Source organism: Montipora foliosa, chromosome 6 (genome assembly GCF_036669935.1).
Source record: "Montipora foliosa isolate CH-2021 chromosome 6, ASM3666993v2, whole genome shotgun sequence".
Lineage (NCBI taxonomy): Eukaryota > Metazoa > Cnidaria > Anthozoa > Scleractinia > Acroporidae > Montipora > Montipora foliosa.
This window is the reverse complement of record NC_090874.1, coordinates 51947074-51957073: the sequence shown is the minus strand read 5'-3', so window position 1 is coordinate 51957073 and position 10000 is coordinate 51947074. Positions and strand designations below refer to the sequence as shown.

The 10000-nt window shown below is 36.4% G+C and overlaps 2 long non-coding RNA genes across 5 annotated transcripts in view; one reads left to right on the top strand and one right to left on the bottom strand.

Moving 5' to 3' along the window:
• Window positions 1–2933: 2933 nt before the first annotated feature.
• LOC138007704 (uncharacterized) lies at window positions 2934–9161 on the top strand. 4 transcript variants are annotated; one of them, XR_011124095.1, is made up of 5 exons: window positions 2934–3236; window positions 4975–5046; window positions 5259–6108; window positions 7674–8558; window positions 9026–9161. It is a non-coding gene; the product is annotated as an uncharacterized lncRNA (long non-coding RNA). The 4 variants fall into 4 exon arrangements; XR_011124094.1 differs by having other exon boundaries at window positions 4644–6108; XR_011124093.1 differs by having other exon boundaries at window positions 2934–5046.
• The window catches only part of LOC138007703 (uncharacterized), a 2869-nt gene continuing 1569 nt past the window's right edge, over window positions 8701–10000 (bottom strand). Inside the window, exon 2 of the long non-coding RNA XR_011124091.1 lies at window positions 8701–10000. This exon is cut by the window's right edge and continues 629 nt beyond it. This is a non-coding gene — a long non-coding RNA (uncharacterized lncRNA).

Here is a 10000-nt window from a genome sequence, read left to right as displayed (position 1 = left end):
TCACCCAGGTACTGGTGCACTACCATAGTGTTCTTTGGAAATTGAATAGCTCCTTGAACACTTGGTTGCTTGAGAAGAAACTTGATGTGTTTGTTCTCTACATTGGTGAATGCAGCCATGAACTGTCCATTGTGGATAAACTCCAGACCAACTCTCCTTTCAATTTATTCTTTGTTCTTTGCAGGGCATCAACAACCTATTATATCAACCCTAAATCAACCTATTATATCAATACCATCAAAACAAACTATGGTAAATTCAACATTCGCTTTGCAGCTGTAAAAGTTTGGAATCACCTTGAAGAAAGTATTAAACAGCTCCCCCTCAAAACGTTTAAAAACAAAGTCAAGTTAAACATCTTACAGCCTTACTGCTCATGAGTTTTCAACTGGAATTTATTTATTTTTATTTATTTATTTATTTATCTGTTTTCTCTTCTCTTTTTTTGACCAATTAATTTACTTACTTAAGCTCTAGTGCCAACGTACCTCCTATATAAACACTACTTAGTTTTACCCAGCTTGACTAGCTTTTTAGTTATTCTGAGTAAATATTACCTTGGTTTGTATTAATATTTTATAAATTATTGTAATCTTTAACTTTATTTTGGTAATAAAGCTTGTTGTTGTTGTTGTTGTAATGGTGTCCCTTGTAAAATGTTAAAGTTTAAAAGGTATGTTAAAGTTATTTCCCATTTCATAGGGCACTGTGGTTGCCAGATTCACTTTCAAACTTATCATGAAAACATAAATCAATACCAGTGAATAGACACTGAAAAGTCAGGCCCTTGAATTGTTGATAGAAAATTAATTTAAATGCATTTATTTGAAACATCAAATGAGGAATTGTTTTTTTCATTCCCACTTTGTGAACCTAAAATACATTGCTGCAGTTTGTTTATTGTTGTGCATTCAGAGAACACATGTTTTATGAGTTAAATGAGTCAATGAGTCATGAGTCAATGGACTCACAGTCAATATCGTTCATTCAATGTCTTGATCGCATCAAATTATTTAATTTTTAGGTATTGTGTCAGATCTCCATAGAGACACTATCTTTATCTAAAAACTTAACTGGTTGCTTTTTGGAGCCCTAATTTGTGGCATATTTAGATAGGCAGGAAATGTTCCACATTTTATGGTAAATAGTTCTGCCTAGTTTTAAGGAATATTGCAGCCAAATCTAATTGAATATGAGACATTTTGTGAATTTAAAGACTATTAATATTGTTTGCACTTGTTTTAAAAGACTTACTTTAGGGTTGGCACGAGGTTGGCACTCAAAAGTGTTCCTTCAATAATCTTATTCTTTAAAGATTGCTTTGGGAGAATTGGATTAAGGCTAGTTTTTTCTTTTAGCTTCTTTCCCCAGTGCCCTCTGAGAACGGAGTAGGTTTGGTTTTGCCCAATGTTGAAAGATGAAACAATGCCTAAACCAGATGCAAGGAATACCTCATGGTGCTTTTTTACAAACACGGGCATGTGGGTGCTTGTAAGCATCTGAGCATTGTTTTGCATGCTAAAGTGTTATTATAAATAATTTATTTCTCTAAGAGAGTCTTCTTTTCGTGTCGGTCATTCAAAAATTGTTGGAGCTGTTGGATGAAAGAGGCAGAACATTTAATGAGGCCCTCCTGGGGAGAGGGGTCCTTGTTCCCTTTAAATATTTGCTTGTGTTTCCTTGTTCCTCAAATTACTTTCAAACTTGTTCCCAACTTTTTTATCCCTAAAATTTAAATATTGGTTTTCTTCCCTTGTTCCCTAAAATATTTTGATATTGTTCCTCTGTTCCCCAGTTCAAATAAGCCATGTTCTCTTCTTCCCCAAACCCCTGGGAGTGCCTCTTTGATGTTAATTCTCGTATTGGCCTAATAGTAATTCACTGTAGAATTGCAAGACACAGCAAGTTCTTATTTGGGAGTGAGGGAAAAGTTTTGAATAAATTTTCGCACAATACAAGAAACAAAATTTGACTGCACCTTCTAGATCTTACTCTTTTCGGACATGAATCAGCTTGTTTGCACCTATCTGGCGACCTGCGGGAGGGCAAGCTCTAGAAGCTCTTCCTAAGTAGTGAGCCTTCCGCTAAAAAAACTTTCCAAGTCTGGCTTTCCGGTGTTAGGGGCCGAGGTTTTTGTGCAAAATTCATCAGCGGCTTCCTTGCAGCTTATAAAGGAAGTTCCTTCGAGTAATGGTCAGTAAAAGGTTTGTAGTGCTTATACAAATTTTTGCTACTTGAAAATGTATGTTTACACGAAACACATATCAGCTTGACAATTTTTCTTTCCCGATACCCCATTTAAAATTCACGTGAACGCTATTAATAGAGGGCCAGGAAACCATTTAAAACATTTTGTGGCATTTTTTTTGGTCAAAAAATTTGGGTTGTCGGCGAGCAGAATTCGAACGTAAGCTGTTGTGCTTTGGCTGTTATTTGTGCTTTTTCTAACTATTCTAAGACGAATTCAGGCTGGTATTTTCGAATCAAGTGTAAGAACACGGCAAAACCATAGTAATGTACTTAGTGTCCTTAGTGGTGCTGACTTCGCGAATAAACACTTTGGCACAGGCGGCCCAGAGTCGGAAGGTAAACAATTATAAGGATTTGTATGGGAATCTCGATAACAGACTGAAAAAGATATTTACCCGCAAATGTTCTCAATAAAAAAGCCGTACTTTATTGTCATGGTGAATTTCTTGCTTTTTGTGTGGTTTTTTGCCTGATTGAAAGCGATTTAAGCGACTTCTCAAATTCCCGAGTCGTCACTCTTTCCTAAATTCCTTTAGAGGAATCGTGCTCTTCTTGTTGCCACGGAAGATATCTGTGGTCATAGTTTGAAACAAGACGACAACTTATTACCTCACTTAGCCTGCGAGCAGGCCCTCTGAGGGACTGGGGTTGGGGGATGCTCGCAGGCTATACCTCACTTGATATGCAGGGCATGCGAAAGAAGGATAAAAAATTTTGTCGCCTTCAAGACCCTTATTACAGAAAGTCAGAAGTCGTCTGAGAGAGTCCAGCGTTGCACTGAAATATCTCCATCGGTGACTCGCACCTTGACGAAGCGCGCGAAAGAGTCCGAGAAAGGAAGTTGTCGTAGACTTCTTTACGACGAACATAGCTCAGCTCAGCAGCAAAACGCAATGGAAAAGGAGGTGAACCTTCAGGATGCTGGGGAGGACCTATTAGATATCTCTACAATCGGCAATGTTCAATATGATGAAGGCCAGTTTCAGGTTAAATCGCGCATTTCTTTCGAAATTTTGTTGTTTACTTACTACTGTACGTTGGACAAATTCCATTTATAGTCTGAAAACCAGTAAGACGTAAACATCACGCAATGTAAATATAAGACCAAATAACCACTCCATCGCATAGCATTCGTTTTAGGAGGTTAAAGATAGCACATGGTTGATAGAAAGCTGGCTACAATCCCTCTACGAACGTACAGAGCCATCGGCAAATTTGGTTCTGTTTTGTTTAGTTGTTCCTTTTAAAAAAATCCAAACTCTGCCGTTTACTTTAGATTGCTTAGTAGGTGAGATGGTTTTCAATGCATTAAAAAAATTGGTTATCATAAAACAATCCTTTTCCACCAATTTGTAAATCTGAGTTTTTATGTCGATAGCCACTAAGTACGAATAGCAGTACTAAATATATGGTAGATGTGTACCTATAACTCAATAACACTTTGCCAATTGAAAATAATGCATAAAAAGGTCTGAATTAGAAAAAGGCTACAGTAGTTATACCTGATGATTTACAAATTTATTTTTTTGGTTGTCTTGAACATTCTTTATTCATACCGCTGTTGTTTTCTCTTCACATATTCGCTAACGGCTGCTACAGAAGCACTAAGGTGCAGTATTGCGGTTTATCAAAATATCTTGATAGGATGTTATTTGTTTGAGACTTGATATTTGGATATTTTATTGATATTTGGGTGATAATGGAATGATAATATCGAGGAATCATTTTCATCATAATGTGCATGTCAAATATTAAACTATCATTATCATTTGAGATTATCATGATAGTTGCTCAATAATTTTCGCTTGCAAATTCTGTAATTGTCGCCATCAAATCTTTAATTTGAAAAAGTGGTAAATTGAGATATCAAAGTATCACTCTCAAATCTTGAGAATAGCATGGAAAAATATATTTCTGAATAGCAAGCTATAATATCATGTATCACTCTCATTCTCAAATCATGTCTTACGCAAGTGATTTTATCATGTAACAAAGAAGAACAGACACTGACAGTGATTGTTTGATATATCATGATAATATCAAAATTCTCTAATAAAGCTGGAGAATACCACAATTGATCACTCTATTACCGGGTAGAAGAAAACCTTACTTAATAAAAATGTTGTGATAATATCATGATTTATCACTATATCACAGGGGGAAGAAGAAATTCTTACTTAATTAAATATTCTGATAATATCATGATAAATTATGCTTATATGATAAAAACCTAATGCGGAATATCAAAAAATCAGTCCCTTATAAAACCATTGATTAATCATGATATTATCAACATTGCTTACAAAAAACATACAAGATATTTCTTGATATATCATAAGTGATAATTAGTCATGATATAGTGATAAACCGCAATGCTGCACCTCTCTCTACAGAAGGAAAACATACCTTTCAGTAATGTACAGGAAAAGTTGGAAATACTGGCCAAAGATCCACCTGGCCTCAAAGTCATGACAGATATTGTTTGCAGAACTGTCAGTGAAGAGATAAGCAATATGTGTAGAAGATCTGAAAACTCTGTCCTCAGGAAGAAGGAATAATTATGAAGGCTTATCAGATCTTTCCTGGGAAGAAATTTATGTTGAAATAGAAAGCAAATGTCCAGCCACAATGCAGTTCCTTATAACCCTTGCTAATGGAAAGGATGCTGATAAAAAAAAAAATGCCACCAGTTTGTCTGATGTACTCTATTTCAATGTTCCTCAGAGTGCCAAAATTGTCAAAGTTACAAAGATTAAATACAATTCTTCTTAGTGATGGACTGGTACAAGCAAAATTGTAAGTCCCAATTGTGTATGTTTTCTGTTATGAACTAACTAGACTTTGTCCTTCATCATCAACTTTGTCAGAAAGGACTGTTGTACCTTAATATCATAGGGGTGTGTGCCCACACACCCCTCTTTTTTACAGCAGTCAGTCAGATTAGTTACAAATTATTTCTTTCTGCTTTTCCACACACAACAAAAAAACAAACCTCTCACTATTTTCAGGCTATGAAGAGATTTCAAAGGTATGGCGTTTGCCTAGATCCAACCAAGAAATATACTGTCCTGGATAGTATTGGAAATCACTTCTTGGATCATGCCATTGAATTGACTAAAAAGGGAAAGAAATTCACCATTGTTTTAGACAACATTGACAGGCAAATAAAGGCTCATGACATGCGCGAAGAGCACCAAAATGTGTCTGAACATGCAGTGGCAAGTTCTTTGGTTTTTGACTGAGTTCCCTCAGACCATATTCCTGATAATGGTCCAAAAAAGGACATCAAGACGACTGATCTCGAGTTTTTTTTACTATCTGATGATGAATCAAGTCAAATTGCAGACCCTTACCGTATTTATGCAGGTCGCATAATTTTAAAAGTTTTTCCTACATTCAGTTTTTTGGCTGATTTGATACCAAAACACATCCCTCATCAGTACAGTGATGAGATGACAGGAAAATCAGAAGCAGTCACATTGCCAGTTTTAGTGAAAGACGAAAAGAAATATTCTGATTGTGTCGATGTCATGGACATGTTTGAAGATTGGGTGCATGAAATCCATACAAAAGCATTTGGTGCTGCAGGAATAAATGCACCTCTACTGCCACCTGGTAGACCAGCAATTCATGCTCCATCACGTCCTGATCAGCCTGGGTCCCATGCTCCTCCTGTGCCAGATTCTGCAGAACCACTCTGCGGAGTTATTAGTACCATGCATTGGTGACCAGCTAACGAGAGTCAGGTTTGCAGGAGCCAAAGATCTCCATGCTGGAGCTCACACCTCCAAGGACAGACTAGACCATCTATATCCATTTCGTTGTGCAGCATGGCACACAAAGAGAAGTTTTCTCAAGGTACATTCTGAAATTATTTATTGTGGTAAATAATATGATTGCATTGAAGTTCTAGTGGGATTGTAAGTGACATCTGCAGAATTCTCTGTAATGGATTTCAGATGTAATAAATGACATTATTAATACATGTAGTCTGAAAACTATGGCGAGAATTCTGACATTACTAAAATAATGCATGTTATTCATTCATTTGTTGTTAAATTGATGTAATATACCAAGTATCAAGTTTTTTTCCATAAAAGGTTTACTCAAGCCTTAAATCCTTGGAATAAACTGGGTTAATTTATGCCTGATACATGAGGCAATATTATTAGTTGCTTCATGAGAGGCCTTTTACTGGTGTTACTTAATAATATGCTCAAACCCTGTTGTCCCTAACACTTTTGAAAAGCTAGGGCCAGTTATAGCCTTAATTATAGTCATTCAGAGGCCTTTTGCGGGGAATGTGTTGCGTTTGACCTATTGCATAACTTTGGACACTTAATTGCTTTAACTCGTACTAAATGTTATTTTGCTTGTAAGTTCAACCTTTTTGTACTTCTTAAATTAAGCTGCTTATATAAGCCAGTACTTCTGATACGCACAACCTTCGTAAATAGTTTTTAGTTTTTAACGTAAGTCTGAGGAAGGCTGAACAGCCGAAACGTCATTCAACCGAGTTGGACCAGTAAGAAGGTTACCCCACTGTTTTCCCTTAGTATTTATCTTTGTATCTATATCTATATATATATAATATAATTTATATGACTTCAGCTGAGTTCCACACTGATAAATCCAGAATGGTGCTCAACAATGATGGAATGGTAATAAGAATGTTTTCCTACTCAAAATCATTTCAAATCAGCTACACTCAAATCAGTTAAACGGTCAGCAGTCGTCAAAGATGGCGGGCGTGGGTTTTCTTTCTCCCTTAATTTTGGTAATATTATTATTTATTTATTATAATATTTATTTTTCTTTGCCCCCTGTTCTATTTCATCGCTGACTGTTTTAGCATCCTGTATAGTCATACGACTTCTAGGATTAACAAAAATGTATGTATTATATGTATCAGTTGATTTCAAATCAGTTAAATTCAGATGGAATTTAAATGATGAGTGGACCAACTCTTTGTTGGTCGACAAAACAGACCTGTATTACAGTCCATATGAAACGATTTTGAGTAGAAGAACATTGTTATATATAATTTATATATATTGGATAAAAAAACAGATTATATTAGACTGAAGGATACATCTTAGTGTGGGATTATTCTGCGATTAACAATAAGAAAATTTTGAACAGCCGTATTTAGTGTGGATATGATAATTAAAGGAGCTGGAACCATGTAATATGCTCTATTTATTTTCTTATAAATAATTTATTTCTGTTATTTATTCTGATCCATCAGATTAATTTTATTAGGCCACACTATCAGAACTAGATAAATACTAGGGGAATGAGGGAGACAAGAAAGTCAACTTCCACTTGAGTAACAAAAAATATATGATGTGAGTAATCAAAAATTTTAACCTTAATCCCAACCTGGACTTGGTGAGTAAACATCATTAACTATCATCTTTTAGGTGTTACACTATAGAGGCCGCAATGGAGTTCTTCGGTATGGATGACATTGCTGATACACCTACTAAGAATCGCCTAAATTATGCCTTCATGACTATTGCAGAGCGCAAGCAGAAATACTTTCAAGAAACCTTTGACAAGTTCATTAATGAATATGTATTGGGAAATGATGACACAGATCAGAGTGAACCTGGGGTTGAAGGAACACATACAGATAATGCTGGTGCAACTCTTGTAGACAACCTTTGCAATTACAGCAGAAATATTCTTCAATATTTTTTTGTGTTGGAGGACTACAGGGATGCCATTAAGGAAGGGGATGGAGAAAGAATGGCCCAAATCCATAAAGATTTTCTTCTTTATTTCAAAACAGACAGGGCATTCAATGTATATGCCATTGAAATGATGGTGAACATTGCACAAAATGAATTTCTTTTGTCACAGCAAGAAGCCCACCGGGCGATTTGGAGTCAAACAGTTAATTGGAAAGGTGGCAAGGGAAAAAATATTGAGGCTGACTTGATGCAAGAAAACAGGAACAATGATCACAAAACAGGAATCAAAATGATGGGTTCCAACAAGACAAAAAGAGCAGTGGAAAGATTAACAAAGGCCTCTGGGGGTAAAAGGAAAATTATTGAAAACTTTGACGAGATAAGCAAAGTTGCCTCTCAGTCAACTTCTCATACCCGTAGAAGTTCAGAGAAAGACGAAGCACTGGTCAGGCAGGATCTCAGAAGGCTGTGTCCTTTTAAAAAAAAACACCTGGCAGATTCCATCCATCTTTTCCTGAGCGGTATGCTCATCCACTTGAAAAGGTGGACTGTGTTGAGCTGCATTCCTGGTTAAAAGGACAGTCATGCAAAATATAGGGAAGTCATGAAAAGGTAAGTTTTCCCTTCATTATTATTTATTATATATGGCTAAAACCTGTATCACTGTTATTGAGACTCCCCCTCCCTTCTCCCTCGTCAAAATTGGCAATGAGAAAATTCAACTACATAAAGGAAACTCAATACTGAGGGCATAATCAGTGTGTTTTACTACGTGTATTTTCACATGGTTAAATCATTTGAAAATAACACCCAATTGAAAGTGAACAACACTTAAAGTGTCTGGACCAGCTTGCTTACATTTTCACTGTATCTGTTTCTAACCCCAGTACCTATTTTGAAATTATTTGTAATATTTCCTCAGCGACTGCATTTGAAAATATTGGAAAGTTACTCATTAGGTAAGACACAGAAGAACAGAAGAAATTTCCTCTCTTTTAGACAATATCTTCCACAGTGTCTTTGGTAATGCACTGCCAGCCTGATTGTTGTTGGACATACTTGTTCTTACTTTTTTTCAGTGATGTGAAATAGTTTTGGAGCTTTTCCACCAGCTTGAGAGAGGCATCCTCATTGAAGACAGTGGCTTCTGACATTGAAGCATCAGCCACAGCTGCGGCTTGTGTGTGCACTTTCAAATTACAATCCTGACAGCCACAAAGGGACTTGCACACATCACAACAATTGTGAAATTTATCACTTGGCACTAGAGACGGAGCATTTAAATAAAACAACAACTGTTTCCTCAAACACTTCCCAGTGCTCTTGCAGTATAACCTCATGTGTTCTGTCATCCCTGGTTTATTGGCAGCTATATCATGGTTATTATAGTAAAGGATAGCATGAGACTGTTTATTGTCTCTTCCTGCACAACCTGCTTCTTGGAAGTATTCACGTACTGATCTTGGCGGACCAATGTGTATCACCACTCTTACAGATGAAATGTTAACACCCATTCCCAAAGCCATTGTGGCAAAAACAACTCTGCGTTTACTATCTGGGCTACAAAGTTCCTTTAAGGGCCCACAGACGGATTTTTCGCGCGTTGCTAAGGAAGTGAAATGTTACTTCCGGTAACTGACGTCATCATATCATGAGCTGACAAGAAAACCCACTCACAAACAAAAGTCACCGCACAAACTTTTGTTTCCCTCGAAGGTTTTTCCTCGCCCTTCCTCGAGCTCGTTCCCAGATCAACTGTGCATGCGTAAACGAACTGACTTTCGGTTTGAGAAAAAGCTAATTTAAATTTCCGGCGGTTTTAAACTTAATTAACTTTTTTTTTACATGGTACGTTTCACCCCCAAATACAGAATATAGCTAAGCATTGATTTTTTAAAAACATCTTTTTTGACAAAGTTTTGGGTATTTCAGTATTGTTTATGTCTTTAAAAAGAATATTTTTCAAAATAAAAAGAAATCCATGCTTGGCTGGATGCAAAAACGAATACAAATTATCGAACCATGGATTAAATACCCAAATTGCGTAGCACGGA